Source organism: Gopherus flavomarginatus, chromosome 2 (assembly GCF_025201925.1).
Source record: "Gopherus flavomarginatus isolate rGopFla2 chromosome 2, rGopFla2.mat.asm, whole genome shotgun sequence".
Classification (NCBI taxonomy): Eukaryota; Metazoa; Chordata; order Testudines; family Testudinidae; genus Gopherus; species Gopherus flavomarginatus.
In genome coordinates this window covers 240,219,051-240,235,394 of record NC_066618.1, presented here as the reverse complement: position 1 = coordinate 240,235,394, position 16,344 = coordinate 240,219,051, and the positions used below count along the sequence as shown (strand labels likewise).

The 16,344-nt window shown below is 40.1% G+C and overlaps 1 long non-coding RNA gene across 1 annotated transcript in view; it reads left to right on the top strand.

The window, feature by feature from the left end:
• The first annotated feature begins 3,934 nt into the window (after positions 1–3,934).
• Positions 3,935–16,344, top strand: part of LOC127045451 (uncharacterized) — a 59,060-nt gene continuing 46,650 nt past the window's right edge. Inside the window, exons 1-2 of the long non-coding RNA XR_007772723.1 lie at positions 3,935–4,097; positions 4,652–4,809. This is a non-coding gene — a long non-coding RNA (uncharacterized LOC127045451). The remainder of the gene's footprint in view (positions 4,098–4,651; positions 4,810–16,344) is intronic.

Sequence of the window (16,344 nt, the reverse complement as noted above, 5' to 3'; positions counted from 1 at the left end):
GAGCCCATTATATCGATATAAAGGGCCTCGTAGTGTGGACGGGTACAGCGTTAAATCGGTTTAACGCTGCTAAAATCGGTTTAAACGCGTAGCGTAGACCAGGCCAAACTGAAGCACATAAACAGTTTACTATTCAATTTGCTGTCAGTTTGAAGGAATCTGCAATGGATAATAGTTATCAGAATGGGTTAACTAGGGTATATTGGGGTGGGGGGGATACATGTTTTACAAATGTATGGGGATGTAGAGATTTACTTGGTCATCATTTTTTAAATCACTTATGCTTCCTATATTCACATTGAACTAATATACTCTGCAACATCACAAATATCCTAAAATACTTTTGAAAGACTGCTGCTTTATCTACTTGAATTGCAATCCTGTGTAACTGACAAGGTTTCAAGGTTGCTACGCTGATGCCTGTCCCATAAAAAAACACCATGTGCTATTAATTAAGTATTGTTGGAAACTGGACATCTAAATTATGATCTCCCTATGTGTGTTGGTACCTTTGTTAGATATTTAATTTTCTCTTTGTCTGCCCTTGGAATTATCAGTCTTTTAGTAACCTCCAAACCTAGATTTTGGGTGCCTGGCTCATCCACAGTTTTCTGATTCTCTCAAGGAGATATTTTTTGGTTGGCTATTTGTGATCTAAACACCAGATCTTTTATATTAAAAATTGTAGCTGGTTTCGGTATTCCTTCTAAAATATCTTTAATTTGGTCTCATGTACTTTCCTTTTCAGAATCGTATCACCATCATTTGCCTCCCTATGATTGTGAATTCCAATCCAACCTGAATGATCTAGTGACACTAGGGACAGCATGTGTTGCAAGTATCAGCTAGCCTTTTCTGTTAGTTGGTGCTGCTGCAAGCAATTCCTTCAGATGATGCATGATTTCTGTATTGATCCTTAACATTCTACCTATAACTGTGATATATGTGGATGATGTCATGCAACCACTGTAATACTTGTAGAATGAAGATTGCTGTACTATAGAAGAAAAATCATAGAAATATAGGACTGGAAGGGACCCGAATAGGTCATCTAGTCCACTCCCCTGCACTGAGGAGTACCAAGTGTTATATAGTCCATTCCTGACAGGTGTTTGTCTAGCCTGTTCTTAAAAATCTGCAATGATGGATTTTCCACAACCTCCCTAGGTAATTTGTTCCAGTGCTTAACCAGCCTGACAGTTAGGAATTTTTTCTTAATATCCAACCAAAACCTCCCTTGCTGCAATTTAAGCCCGTTACTACTTGTCCTGTCCTCAGTGGATAGGGAGAACAATTTATCACCCTCCTCTTCATAACAATCTTTTATGTACTTTAAGACTCCCATCATTCCTTCTGTCTTCTCTTCTCCAGACTAAACAAACGCAACTTTTTCCTCATAGGTCTTGTTTTCTAGACCTTTAATCATTTTTGTTGCTCTCCTCTGGACTTTCTCCAATTTGTTCACATCTTTCCTGAACTGTGGTGCCCAAAACTGGGCACAATTCTCCAGTTGAGGCCTAATCAGTGCTGAGTAAAGTGGAAGAATTACTTCTCATGTCTTGCTTACAACACTCCTGCTAATGCATCCCAAAATGATATTCACTTTTTTTTTAAATAGGGCTGGTTCTATTAAATAACTTCATCAATGATTTAGATAATGGCATAGAAAGTACACTTACAAAGTTTACAGATGATATCAAGCTGGAAAGGGTTGCAAGTGATCTGGAGGATAGGATTAAAATTCAAAATGATCTGCATAAACTGGAGAAATGGTCTGAAGTAAATCAGATGAAATTCAATAAGGACAAATGCAAAGTACTCCACTTAGGAAGGAAAAATCAGTTGCACACATACAAAATGGGAAATGACTGCTTAGGAAGGAGTACAGTAGAACCTCAGAGTTATGAACACCAGAGTTATGAATTGACCAGTCAACCACACACCTCATTTGGAACTGAAAGTGTGCAATCAGATGGCAGCAGACAGGGGTGGCTCCAGGCCCCGGCATGCCTAGCGCATGCTTGGGGCGGCATGCCGCGGGGGGCGCTCTGCCGGTCACCTGGAGGGCAGCAGGCAGGCAGCCTTCAGTGGCATGCCTGCGGAGGGTCCGCTGGTCCCGTGGCTCCACTGAAGCTGCAGGGCCTGCAGGAGGTCCACCGGAGCCCCAGGACCAGAGACCGGCAGAGCGCCCCCAGTGGCATGACGCCGTGCTTGGGTTGGCTAAATGTCTTGAGCCGCCCCTAGCAGCAGAGGGAAAAAAGAAAGCAAATACAGTACAGTACTGTGTTAAATGTAAACTACTAAAAAAAAAGGGAAAGCTTAAACATGGTTTGATAAAATAAGGAAACTGTTTTTATGCTTGTTTCATTTAAATTGAAATAGTTAAAAGAAACATTTTTCTTCTGTATAATAAAGTTCCAGGCTCTGCCAACTTGAAGACATCTAACTTGTCTAAGTAATTCTTAACTTGTTCTTTCTGTTTTAGCCTCAGATCCTATCCCATTTACTGATGTTCACTATGTTAGTCATCTGATCATTGCATACCTTTTTGGTGTACTTAAAACAACATATATCATCAACATTGGCTATAAATTTGAGATATTTCAAGAAGTATATCAGCCATTACATTGTATTCAGAGTCATCAGAAATCAAAGAGCAAGAAGTATAAATTAATGATTATTAATATTTATTAACATATCCAGATGGAAAAATGGAAAAAAACATAGCAAAATAATTAATAAAGAAGAAATCTATTTAATATCATTCTTAAACTGGTATGTTTACAGTTGTACTATTTAAATGAATTTTATGCTAGAATCATTGTAGAAAACGTGGTTAGGGTAGAATTAACATGGAGAGCAACCTGAAACTATAATGGGGTGGTGTACGTTGAAATAATTAGTTTACATGCACCAGAGAAAGGAGGCAAACCAGAAAAATCAGAGATTATTAAAATTATTCTCTAGATTCTTACTTTATGAAAAGTCTACTGCCAGAGTTTAATTGTTTCGATAAGACTTTTTTTCTAATCATTTACTAGAATAAGATAGAATTAAGTTAGTTCCACCAAGCTCTGCTTTGCTCAGATAAGGGCTGTGTAAGGTGGCTTTGACAAAAAACAAACTCACTCCGCTTGATATAGTGTCAGAATTAGATTATGGTCAGACTTGGAACGACTATGTAAGATTTCATAATGAGGTGCCTGGTGTATATATGTGACTTGCTAATTGTGAGCCAAAATTCAGGAAGAAAGATTCTTTTTGGAGATTTTTTTGTATACATAATATTACAATAGACAGAAGGGGATTTTTGCTTAAAGTGAATACTAGAATTCATGACAACTACCACTTTGACAGGAGTAAAAAGTGCAGCCTTTAGTTCATCCATAAAATAGTTTATAGAAGAGGCAGCAGCAGTAGGCTCTCACATTGCTCCACTAAATTTTCACTTTGTTGACCAGTAGAGTCACATTCAAGGATAGTTCAGAATCCAAGTCACCTCAGTCATTAGCCCTTCTGCTGATGCTGCCAGTTGTGGTGGTAATGTGGACACCTGTTCACAAGGACCAGAACTGAGACTTACTCATTTTACACAAGCTTTTTCCACAGTGTGAGCCATATCTTGAGAGCGACCACATCCCTCCCATTCATGATTGTTGGTCCACTTCCCCTACCATTGATCACTGAATAATATCTTTGTAACAGCTACAGCCATTGAGTTCATGGAAAAGTCATATTAGGAAAGTATTTAAGGTAGTTAAAAGCTTCTTTTAATTCAGTTTACCAGCTGGATTCCAGACAAGCCAGTATCATGTGACTAACCAACTCTCTGCTAATTACTAGTGCCCTGCAATCTGTAGCCCAGGGCTTGGAAACCACTGACATAGACCCAATAGACATTAGATAGTAAGGGCATTCAGTCACCACCAGCCAGTCCTGTAACCCAGATGCCAGAGGAAATGCAAAGAAAGGAGTGCAATGAAGATTTAAAGGAACAAAGGAAAGTCTGGCAAAAGTTGAAAATTGACTTAGAATTGCTCTGCACTGAATAATCTGCTGTTGGGACTGCAGCAACGGAGTGCATTCTCTCCGAACATGTAAGTAATATTTGTTTCACTGTTTCAGTTGAAGACTTTTTTTTTTTAAGTTTCAAATCTTTATAGCAGTTTTAGTTTTTTGTTCGGCCATGGGATCACTTGCAAACAAAATTATATCTCAAACACTGATCAGCTGAAGTTAAGGTGTAAATATCTACTGGTTACTTAATTGAAAAAAACCCAAACAGTGCTGCAGTTTCAGCTATGAAAACAAATTTCTCTCTTAAAAAAATGAATAAAAATTCCCCTGTTTTAAATTCTGTTTTCGCTTAGGTAACTGATAGATAGGTAAAAGCTTACAGTAACTCAATTATGGCATAGTTCTTGCACAGGAATTTCCTTAAGAATAATTTAAAAGCTTAAAAATTGCTCAGTGACACAGGTTTGGTGAAGCTGACAAATTGTGCTGTCTCCAGCAGAAATTGCAAGCAGCACAGTGATAGATCTCACTCTTCCTCAGACCATCCCCTCCCCCAAGGGACTGCATATCTCCTCATTCTCATTTCAGACTCCTGGCTCCCTCTTCTGATTCCATGCTTCTAATTCTCTCCTAGCATGGGAAGAAAGCTGTCTAGACAGGAGGGAATGCAAAATGGAAATTTGGTGGCAACAGTTTCTATGACACAAGATGAAGCCCCTTTCTCAAGAACACAGGCTCCCTGTGAGAACGTGTCATCTCCTCAGGAATAAGAAGGGGAAAGCATATCAGGAGGTAAGAAAACCTTCCCACCTGGAAGAGAAGGGCATGCAGAAGGCACTTACAGAATGGCCACTTTTGAGTTCCAGCTTGTTTCTGATACATTTAAAGGGCCAGCCCAGAAAAGCGTGCTAGCAAAGGGGTTCCTTTAAAGGGGCAAACTCATCCTGAGAAGACAGATTGCAGCACTATAGCACCTCATTGTAGATACTACCTATGCCAAAAGGAGGGGTTCTCTCATCGCTAAAGTTAATCCACCTACCCAAGAGGTGGTAGCCAGGTCGATAGAAGAATTTATCCTTCAACCTAGCACTGTCTACTCCAGGGGCGGGCAAACTTTTTGGCCTGAGGGTCGCACTGGGTCTCGTAAATTGTACGGAGGGCCGGTTAGGGGAGGGGGTTGTGGCATGGCCCCCTACTATCTGCCCCCCACCCGGGACTCCTGCCCTATCCACCCCCCCATTCCCTGTCCCCTGACCCCTCCTGGACCCCATCCAAACCCTCCTGTCATTCTTGACTGCCCCCCCAGGATCCCTGCCCCATCCAACCACCCCTTCCTGTCCCCTGACTGCCCCCAGAACCTCTGCCCCACCTGCCTTCTGCCACCCCATCTAACCCCCCTCCTTCCTGACTGCCCCCTCCGAGACCCCTGTCCCCATTCAACCCCCTGTTCCCTCCCGACCCCTATCCACACCCCTGCCCCCTGACCACACAGCACAGAGACCGGGTCAGGCCCCAGGAGTTCACAGCCCACAGCCCAGAGCATTGCACCGGTAGAGGAGCGAGCAAGCTGAGTCTGCGGGGGAGGAGGGACAGCAGGGGAGGGGCTAGGGGTAGCCTCCTGGGCCAGGAGCTTGGGGGCCAGGCAGGATGATCCCACAGGCCACATGCAGCCCGGGGCCGTAGTTTGCCCACCTCTGGTCTACTCGGTGACTTAGGTCAGCTTCACTATGTTGGTCAGGGGTATGGAGGAAGCTGAGTAAATTAAATTTTCTATTGTAGACCAGATGCATATGGACCTGGCAATTCTAAATAAGGGTATTGCTTCCGTGTGTTATATACCACCACACTTCCCTACTAATTTTCCCAAGCCTGCTTGCATCCCCCTGTGGTTTCCTGCCTGTCACCCCACCCCCCATTATGACTATAGTGTATGGATAATATTGCGTTTAAAAGCTCCCACTGACAGCCACGCAGTTAATAAACTCTATGGGGCCCATATACTTCTAGAACACCTTTTCTGATGCACCTCAACTTTTCCAGACAAAAAAAATCCTACCTTGTCTGTAAAATTTCAGATAATTTTTTCATTTAGGTGAAATTGTTGGGGATCAAAATCGTTTTCTGTTAGAAGCTGCTGCACTCTTAGATCTCCATAATATCTGTAATCTCAAAGGAATCCTTCAGGATGACAAAACTGTTGGGCTTCCTGAAGTTTAAGGCCTACCACCTTTTATGGTGTTTCTTAAACAAAACACACACACACGGGAGTCTGAGATTGTTGGTTTGAGGTTTTTAAAAAAAAAAATACAATGAGATTCTTCATCTTACATGAGAGAAGTGAAATTTTCAGATAGTTAAAGCTATCTGAGTTACTATTGAAATGCTACACTAGTGACAGAATGAATGCTTCTCTAGGCTATTCAGTATTACAATTAAACCATAAAAGCCATAAATGTTTAGAAAACATGTTTTTACAAAAAGCTTAGATTGCTGTTCCGACTGTAAATCCCATACCACTCTTGATATTTTATTTCAGCCACTGGGAAGAAAATATTCATGAAAGGAACCACAGACATTAGCTGCACTGCAAGCATTTTCTATTCATTATATACAGTTAATATCCTGCTATATGTAGACTTATAAAAAAGTGCCTTCTCTTTGTTCTACTGTTTATGATAGTGAGGTGACAGACTTCCAGCAAAACTGAAACTTAAGGACATTGTTTTTAGAGTTTCTAGTGGAGACCATTTGAATAAAATAATAAAACAAAACAATAATAGTGGATCTTTTTGGGACATTCCATTTCATGTATACATTTACACAAAGTAGTCAAGAGACATTTTAGATTTATAAATGGTTAAAATGAACTACATTGCCCATTGCAAAATTTCAGGGCAGCATATTCCCCAAGTTTCATTGGGGTAGAGGGTGTCAGGTATGCTCACCCCTTTTCAAAGTATGACCTGATCTATTGGAGAATGCAAATAGTTGAAACCACTTGAGGCACTTCTTTGAGTATTTTAAAGCCCTGAGTTATGGTAGAAATTTATAAACCTTTGAGTACCTCTCCAGTAGATTTTGTAATCACTGTGAGCCCATGTGCTATATGCTAGCCAAACTTGTATCTTCTGTGAGCCTTAATTTTCCTTCATTAATAATTGTACTTCCTCTTTCTACTGAGAAAACTCTAGAATAAGTAATGAATAATAAAATTTCATTTTTAAAAATCTAAATCATAGCTAGGCTTTCTAATCTATCCTTCATGCCCAATGGTATTTCTTAGCACCTAAATTGTCGATTCTTTCCTTTTTAGTGTCAGCAATCTCCTTTAGAAAGCTTTCCAACTTATATTTTATGATTACCTGTCTCTGAGTTCAAAAGAACTTTACATACCATATTATTTAATGCTGCTTATTTTGCCAAAATAAATCCATTAGTTTTTGCAAAGTAGCTCCCTGTGGTCACTTGTGAAGTACTTCCCTTCTGAAGATACCTACAATCTTCTCTTTAATTTCTGATATGGTAATCTAGGGCTAGATCTGAATCTGATAATTACTTCAGTTTTATACTAGTTTTGACTTGGTTTAAAACAATCAAATAGTTCATCTGACACTGTTGGGGGAAATGGCTCATGTGGCTTATTTTTCTTTCTCTGTCTTAATGTTGACAGACCACTGATGGATAACAGTGGCAAATGCTTCCATCTATATTATTTTTTTATTTATTTTAAGTGTATGATTTTGATTCGGATCTGATGACAGCAGCCTCCAGTCAGTCACCCCCTCTTCCGCAACAACAGCACCTGCTGTAGTGCAGCCATGTTACTCTTCCTGATCTTGTACCAGCTCTTTCATGTGACTCTGAAACATATGTGGAATTGGCAGAATGCCACATAGATTTTAAAACCCTTTCTTCGCCCAGCTCAGAGAAGCCACCCCTGGAAAATGTACTGAAAAAAATGTTAAGAGCCTGACAGATTTCCATTTTCATTTCAACCAATATACTATAAATCTATTTATTCAACCGTGATTGAAAGGCAAATAAAATAGTTCTAAGTCAATATCCTGACAGTTGAGCTCACTTGGATTTCAGTCGTATCATCCCAGATCCCAGTGATGGGCACAAGAAAGAGCTGGGGAATAAGTGAATGAAACAGATCCTTAAATCCTATACCCAGGCTAATGAGACAGATGCTGTCTTAACACAGCAAGTCTTTTCCTTACTAGTCATTAGGGGAAAGACTGAGTTTCTGCCAGTGGTAATCTTTCCTTCCATAAATCTTATAAAGTCACTCTTAATACTTTATTTTTCAGTACCAGCCTGATCATCTTCTCACTGTGATTTAACAGAAACCACCACATGCTGCCAAATAATCCTATACAATTATAGGATTTATGGGGTGCTAAAACAGCCTATAGGCAAGGCTATCAAAGAAAAAGAGGAGCTCAGTTATTTTTCAGCTTGCAGTTTTTCAGAGGAAATCATCAACATGGTAACAGTTTATTACTAAATCTAAAGAATTTACATATTTACCGGGGCAACCTGCTGGATATGACAGAGCACATAGTTAGATACAAGTTAGAGACAGGGTTTATGATCCTTGGTTAATTCGTTCATTTTTTAAGAGACTTAGGCAATTCATGAAGAGACACCCACAGCCTGTTGATCAGGAGACAGGCATTCAGCCTGCTTCCCTCTCTCCCTGCTATAAGATTGGCGGGGGAGGGAGGGAGATGAAAAAGTTTTAGTAATTTCAAACTTGTTAGCTATAATTAGAGAGTAGTGGACCGGAAAAAAGGCAAGTGGAATTATTGAGCCTAGTTTTTCCAAGAGCACTTGGAATATGTGGGGTATTAAATAATGAAAGTCTAAACTCCTAAGAATAAAATAAGGGTTGAAAAATGTTTGCTGGGTGAGTTAAAGTTACTTTAAGATGGGAATAGGACCTGCTGCTTCACCCCAATACTCTTCTCAGCCAATTTTGCAGATTACAAACATGACACAGCAGAATTTCCAAATAAGATTAACTGGTTTTATAGCTTCTCCTCCACATTCTTCCACAGAAAAATTTCTTCTAGTAAAAACAGATGCCTACTTTGCAGACTTTGTACACTAGGATTGAGGTTTTCTATTACTTGCTCTACAGTATTGTTATTAAAATGAACATAGATACCAATATTAACAGTATGTAATATGTGTTATGTCTTGGTTATTGTAACCTCCTCCTCTCTGGCCTTCCCACCTCCTTCCAAGGTCCCATGAAAGATATCGAGAATGTAGCAGCTAAAGTCTACTTCTCTGCAAGATCATCGTCATATACCTCATTGAATTCCTCCACTCTTTTCCAATTTCCTATCAAACCAAACATAAGAGTGTCCTAGATTTCAAGGATCTGCACTATGCTGCACTGTCAATAGTACATGCGTGCTCTTCTCTCATGCCACGTGAGCCCCATTTTTTCTCTGAATACCACCAGTCTTGCCTATTTCCATGCCCTCTCCAATGCTACTCCTACACTTGGAATAAACTTCCCTACCTAACTGTGCCTGAAAGCTTCTCACAATACTATGGCATCAACATTCCCATTTTTATTTTATTAACAAATTCATCTATTTCTAGTCTTTAACCATTACTTTCCCCTTTTCATCCTTATAAACTATGGGAATCCCATTGATGCCAATGCAAGTTTTACCATCGCTTCAGTGGGAGCAGGGTTAGGACAATGTTGAGCGTTCTTAAAAAAATCTCACTTGTGTATGTGCTGTGAAACCACATTCTGGCCTACAAATGAAAGTGTGTTTGTCCTAGTAATTTCTTCCTGTGCAATAGCACTGACCATCTTACTCTGAGTACCATTGTCTGAGGAATAATTCATGTTCTTTGTACTGGTATTTGCACTCTCATCAGATAGTACATAGCAATTTGCAGGTATAAAGTAGATTATAAACACAACCTAAATAATGAAACAGTCTTTCACATGGCCAGGCTACAGATTTAATGTAAAACAAAGCCTTTAGGAACAAACCCATATCTCCAAAACAAGCATACAGACCCAAATGTAACTCTAATACAACGCTATTGAAATCAAGGCATTATGCGACAATAAGTATTTCAGAAAGCCAGAGTCTTGTACTACCTGGCTTAGATAAACTTACAGTACCCATTTTTCTCTCTCTCTCTCATACAGCGCAGAGTGTGACTTTAATCTCTATAAACCTGTGCTTCTCAAAGCTAGTCCACCACATGTTCAGGGAAAGCCCCTGGTGGTCTGGGCCGGTTTGTTTACCTGCCGCATCTGCAGGTGCAGCCAATCGCGGCTCCCACTGGCCATCGTTCACTGCTCCAGGCCAATGGGGGCTTCGGGAAGGGCATCTGTTTTTGCAACTTTATGTTCCTTTTTACGTTACAATGAGCCATCAGTTTTTCATTTGAGGATCTGAGGTTTGCAAAGAAGTTGACCCAAAGTTCTCAAAAGCGATATATTTTGTCTTTGTGAGTCACGCAGATCTTAGCCAGGTGAAGCAGTGCAACTTCAGTTACTTCATCCACAAAACTCCTTTTTTAGCCCTGCTAACTCCCTCCTTTTGTTTTGAATGGTTTGGCAGACACAAGAAAAAAGGAATTGTAGGCTCCCTTCTGGAATATATCCTCCTCCTTCTTTGCTGCTATAGCACTGCCCCTAAAACTCATATTAAAGAAAATTGTGACAACTGTACTGACTTGCTTACTGCACTGGGATTTCCTGGGAGTTATTCAGTCGGCATTGCTGGCTGCTTCCATAATGCAGTTGGCCAAAGAAAAAAATCACCTCACATTTTAGATCACGAGCTTTGCTGGATTGGGACTGTAGTGCTCATCAGCTAGCAGAAACAAAGCCTAAGAGATTAAAGGGACTTCTGACTCTGGACATCCATTCAGAAGCACCGAATTGCCTCTTACAGTCTTAACAGCCAATACTGAACCAATGGTGTGGATGGAGAAGTCTGGACAATACTTAGTAGAAATGCCAGCTTTTGCTAACAAGGAAAATAATGTAGTCTCTCTAGACTATTCCAACTTGTCAAATATAGTTGTGGTTAAGTAAACTGATGAACAAACTCCCAGTCAATTGGAGATCAGATACATCACTGAAGGTTGTACTCTGCCAGCAGTCAATTTTCATCATTTTGCTAGTACCTCAGCCCCAGGTTGCACAATTCAAAGCTTGCAGGGCAGGCTCATCCAGTTTATCTGAAGGTTATGAATATCCTCCATATGATATATATGACATATAAAATAGATCATTCTGTAAACTTTAGTATTAGCTGTTAGGATCCTAGAGTTTTAATAAAACTGATTATTCTTTTTCAGAAAACAAGTATTCAAAAACAAGGCAAATATAGATCTGAGTATAGATGCTTCTGGAGAGATGATTGATGAGGAAGGAAGTTCCCATGGGCACCTCTGGTTCTAATTTCCTATAAAATGTAAGAATATGAGGTATGGACTTGAATGAAGAATATGGTTCTGAATGCCATCTTAATTATTGATAAATGTATCAGGGTCATATAAAGCCCTTAATATAAGTGTTCAACAGCAGAACAAGGGTGATACAGGAAAACATAGCCTCTAACAGAACAAGAGGCATTGTAGAATGAAAGTTGTGACTTTTTTCAGCAAATGAATAGCAAAAAAATTAAATGGTCAGGGAGGGAAGTGTTAACTTAATTTGTTAAGAGACAATAAAACATGGACCAATGGCCGGGAGATAACAGAATAAAAGAGGATATTAATGTTGCCAATATCATGGACTTCTCAGCTGTATAATATTAAAAATAAGTAGTGTATGTTACATTGGTCCAGACCCTACCACCACTTCCTCTTCCTATATTCATGAACTGCTATTATTCCGGTGCATGGAAAAAGGGGTGTGAGGTGGAGACAGGATGTTGGGACCCTCTGTTGGGGACCACACCACTTGCACTCTGCAGGGCTCGGGTCCACAGGGCTGTGCTCGCTGTGCCCCACCGTGCATAAGGTTTGTTAGGGCAGGGAAGGCAGAGAGCCTTTGGCCAGGGCTCGCGTAGCATTTGTGGAAGGAAACAACAAAATACGTGCATCAGCTATGTAGCACTGAACCTACTACGGTAACTAAGAAATGACAGGGGAGACAGCCTAGGAAAGAGCAGGTTCTTTTCCCCCATATTGGACCTATATTGATATCTTCTGTGCCTTGCCCAGGTGGGTTACTTGGGCTGTGCACAGGAATGAGAACTTGGTCCATAAAAAGGGAGAGAAATGAATATGTAGAATTAGGGTATGTATCAGGGTATGAACAGTTAAATTTGGATCAAGAGTTGCATGTACATGTTCCCAGAGTTTTTGCACGTTTAGGTGTTGTTTTGTTTTGCCTCCTTAGAGAGACATGGTCTTAACTATGAAGTTCAGGTCTGGACCCCAATGCCAGCCTCCCTAAAGTAATTCCGATAATATTATATTGCCATTATGTAAATCAGCGGTAGCTCCCTCACCTCAGATTTGGTGTTCAGTTCTGGTCACCCTATCTCAGAAACAAAAGAGGTTCAGAGAGGCATGATGAGAGTGACTAGAGGCATGGAAAAACTTTCTAATGGGGAGAGATTGAAAAGACGAGGGCTATTTACTTTAGAGAAGAGATGAATAAGAGGATATTGTGGCAAATTACCAGCACTGCTATGATGGGTCTCGCGCTCTCTCTTCTTGGGGGGGCTTCAGGGTGCCGTTTCTTGCCCATGAACTGGGATAGTAACTGCCCCACTAGTATCCTAGAGGAGGGGAGTGGAGAGGGAAGGACCTGGACCCGTCCTCTACTCCGGGTCCCAGCCCAGGGGCTCTAGGGATAGCAGTAAATCACTTGAACTAGCAGTTCCTTTCCCTGGGCTACTTCCCTCTCCTGCCCTTCAGCTTGTGGGGGCTTCCTGCCCTCCCTCTGCACAAGCCAGGTATTCCTTTACCTATGGTCTTGGTCTACTTAGCCCACTGCAGCACTTCTCCAAACTTTCTTCTGCTTCCCTCCAAACTGCTCTCTGCTCCAACTCCAGTCCACTCTGTTTCTACTCCTTGAAACTTCTCTGCTCCAACACCTTCCCCTGTCTGATTGAAGCAGGAGGTTTATATCAGGTGACTGACTTCAGGTGCTCTAATTGGCTTCAGGTGCTCTAATTAATCTATAGCAAACTTTCTTCCCTCTACAGGGGATAAGGCTCCCTTCTAACCCTCTCCTGCTGCCCTCTGGCCATGCTGTATCATTATCTATCTATCTACACACACACACACACAAGATTAATGGTATTTCAGGAACTTCTGTTCATCCTCTCTAATTATGCAAGAACTTGAGGACATTCAATAAAAGTGGAAGACAGCATATTTAAAACCAACAAGAAATACTTTCCCACAGAAAACACTACTAGTCTGTGGAATTAATTGCCACAAGATATCACTGAGGCCAGGAGCTTAGCAAGATTTAAAAAAGAAGTGAATAATTTAAATGGATAACAAGAATACCCAGAATTATGCTAGTAAGGATTGAAAAAACAAAACACCAACCAAACAAAAAAAACTAACCCTCACACTTCAGGAAATAAAACAGCTTCTATCTTATCGGGGTTACGAAAAAACTTCCCCAGAAAGGTATTCCACATCTGCATATTGCAAGGTTCTGGTAGCTTCCTCTAAAGCAGGTATTGGCCACTGCCAGAGATAGGACAGTAGACTAGATGAAGCATTACTATGGTCTGGCATGGCACTTCTTCCTAAATTCAGAAGCATTTGGATCAAGGGTTTTGCTTTGCGCCCGTCAGGCAATTTGCATTTCTCTCTCTCTCTCTTGCTGGGCTGGAAATATTTTGAGAACAGCTTCTTTTTTGTGTGGCATTTCAATGATTCTGAGTCTGGTCTCAGTCAGGACCACAAGGTGCTTTGGTATGTGAAACTGAAAAATATTGGCCCAAATTCTCTGCTGGCATAACTCCATTTTCTTCAGTGTTGTGCCTATAAAGAATTTGCCTCATTCATTTATTTATATTTTTAAGTTCTGCAAAAGGCTTAATTTAAATTTTGGATGGTGATTTAGATCAGTTCTTATCTGAGGAGGTTCAGGTCAGTTCTTATTTTATCCAAACCAAACCAGTGTGCCCGTTCTAATGCACACAGCTCCTCCATTTTCATCCATTCAGTTGCCCACAGGTCATTTCTTTGCTCTTAAGTGATTTAATGTACTCTAGTGCTGGAGTCCTCCACCTTTCTAACCACAGATTATAAGGTCCACTTTTTCGGCAGGCTTTATTCTAAATGACTAACATTCTACAAAACATTGTTTGACCAGTATTTCATCCGATATTTTTAAACCTAAGAGTTTCCTGCTCACTTGCTCACTCAGAGGCGGCAAGAGACTTTTCATGCAAGCTCAGACTGTGTGACTCTGAGCCAGACTAAGCAAACTAAATGCCTCTCTTATGGATTGGTTTTGGCTAAATTCCAAAAGGAGAAGACATTAAAACTTTATCTTTAGTTTGGGATTTCCCAGAACCACCAGGATCAAAGGAAGGAGTGACCTTCCCATGCTTTCAGATCCTATGCTTTCTTTTTCAGGTGAGGTGAGGGGTAGAGATGGGGCAGACTGCAGAAAAAGAAACATGGATGTTTCTAAATGTAGGAGATCCCTAATTTACCTGCCATTATCTTTGGTGACTATATAGGCTGAAGGTGCACACCAGTGATACATTTGTTTGAGCTGAGCAAATTATTTTATGCTAATAAATCACTTGGCACATTTCACCTTTTTTCCTTGTTCATGAATTATCCACAGATGAGGCATGATTATAAATGAGTTAGTTCATTAATTACACTTGTTCAGTGAATAGATGGTGCACACATACCTCAGTGATTGGTTTGTTTTCAAGCTGGTAGCTTGTAAACACTATTTATTTGCACTGGTTGATCACATGATAATGGTTGTTTCCTTGATTCACTAACCTTTTATAAACAGGAAAAGTTCTCGTTATTTTGTCTGGAAATTATTCATGAACCTTTATGATTGTACAGTAATTTATTGTAGGCAAAAGAAAAAAATTTAAAACATAAGTGGAAATAGTCATGATTTTTTGTTTTGTTTTCTGAGGTCACCATTCAACTAAGTTTAGTTAGCTGATTGCAAGATACAGTGGGATTAGAGAAGCTGAATTCAGAAAACAGTCCAGCAATCTGATTTGATCTCAGAGATTCACAAAGTTATGCTGTTTCAGTTTGGAATGCAGTTGCAAAATAAATCTTTGCATTTCATATTGTACTATTCCTTTGCGTAACTTAAAAGATCCTTTTCTGCTCCTCTGTTTGACATCAGTGAAATCTCAAAGAAAGAATAGTAACAACCTTTTCAAGGTACTCTTTTTTCGGGGTTGGTCCATAGGAGGGGGGGAAAACAACACTGACAACAGTTCATTCCTCAAAGAAGGTAAATGATTTAAGCAGTTTTCTTCTGTTTTTCTCTTTATGCTGTGCAGCACTACATGTATATAATTAGAAGGATGCAATAATTAGCGAGGAATAAAAGGATAATTTCAGCCTTACTCAAGCACCTTCTGTGCCATCCCTTATGACTCATATCAACTTCAATGAGGGATTCTTATGGAAAGAAAAAGTGAACGGGACCATGCTATTGTGGTTGCGTGATTGTGAAAACACTCATCTAAAAGAGCAAATTTTAATTAAAAACTTCACTATTTATGCAGAACTGAATTACTCTTTTCACAGGCACCACCTATTAGTTATGATCCTGCAGACAAAGAAGACATCAAGTGCCACTTGAAAATATAAAGCTAAGAGACTACAGAAAGCAAAAAGGGATATTAAATATTCCAAAGAGAATATTGTTAAAAAAGGGAGTTATTCACAGTTATAACCCATCCTCCCCACTCCAAGGCAGAAACTGAATCCACTTGTAAATCCCACCACAAATAAGTTAGCTAGGAAAGGCACCTGATCTCACCAATGCTGTAATTCTGCTAATAAAAGAGACTCTCCATTATGGAGCTTGCAAGCCAGTACTCTGAAAAGTCTGTCAGTATATATGGAAAAACCTAAGAATGGCCAAGAGTCTGGCACAAAGCAAATTATGTAAATAAGGAAAACTTAAGAAATAAAAGGACCACAGATCAAGCATACGACAGTTCTGGAGGAAAAAGATGTAGTCAGAGGCGCATATAAAAGAAAGGAAGATAAAAACAGAATTAGATTAGGAGTGTGATTCTCTGATTTCAGCTATACCAAAGAATAACTCTACACTGTTGTGAGATTAGAATAAGACCCGGG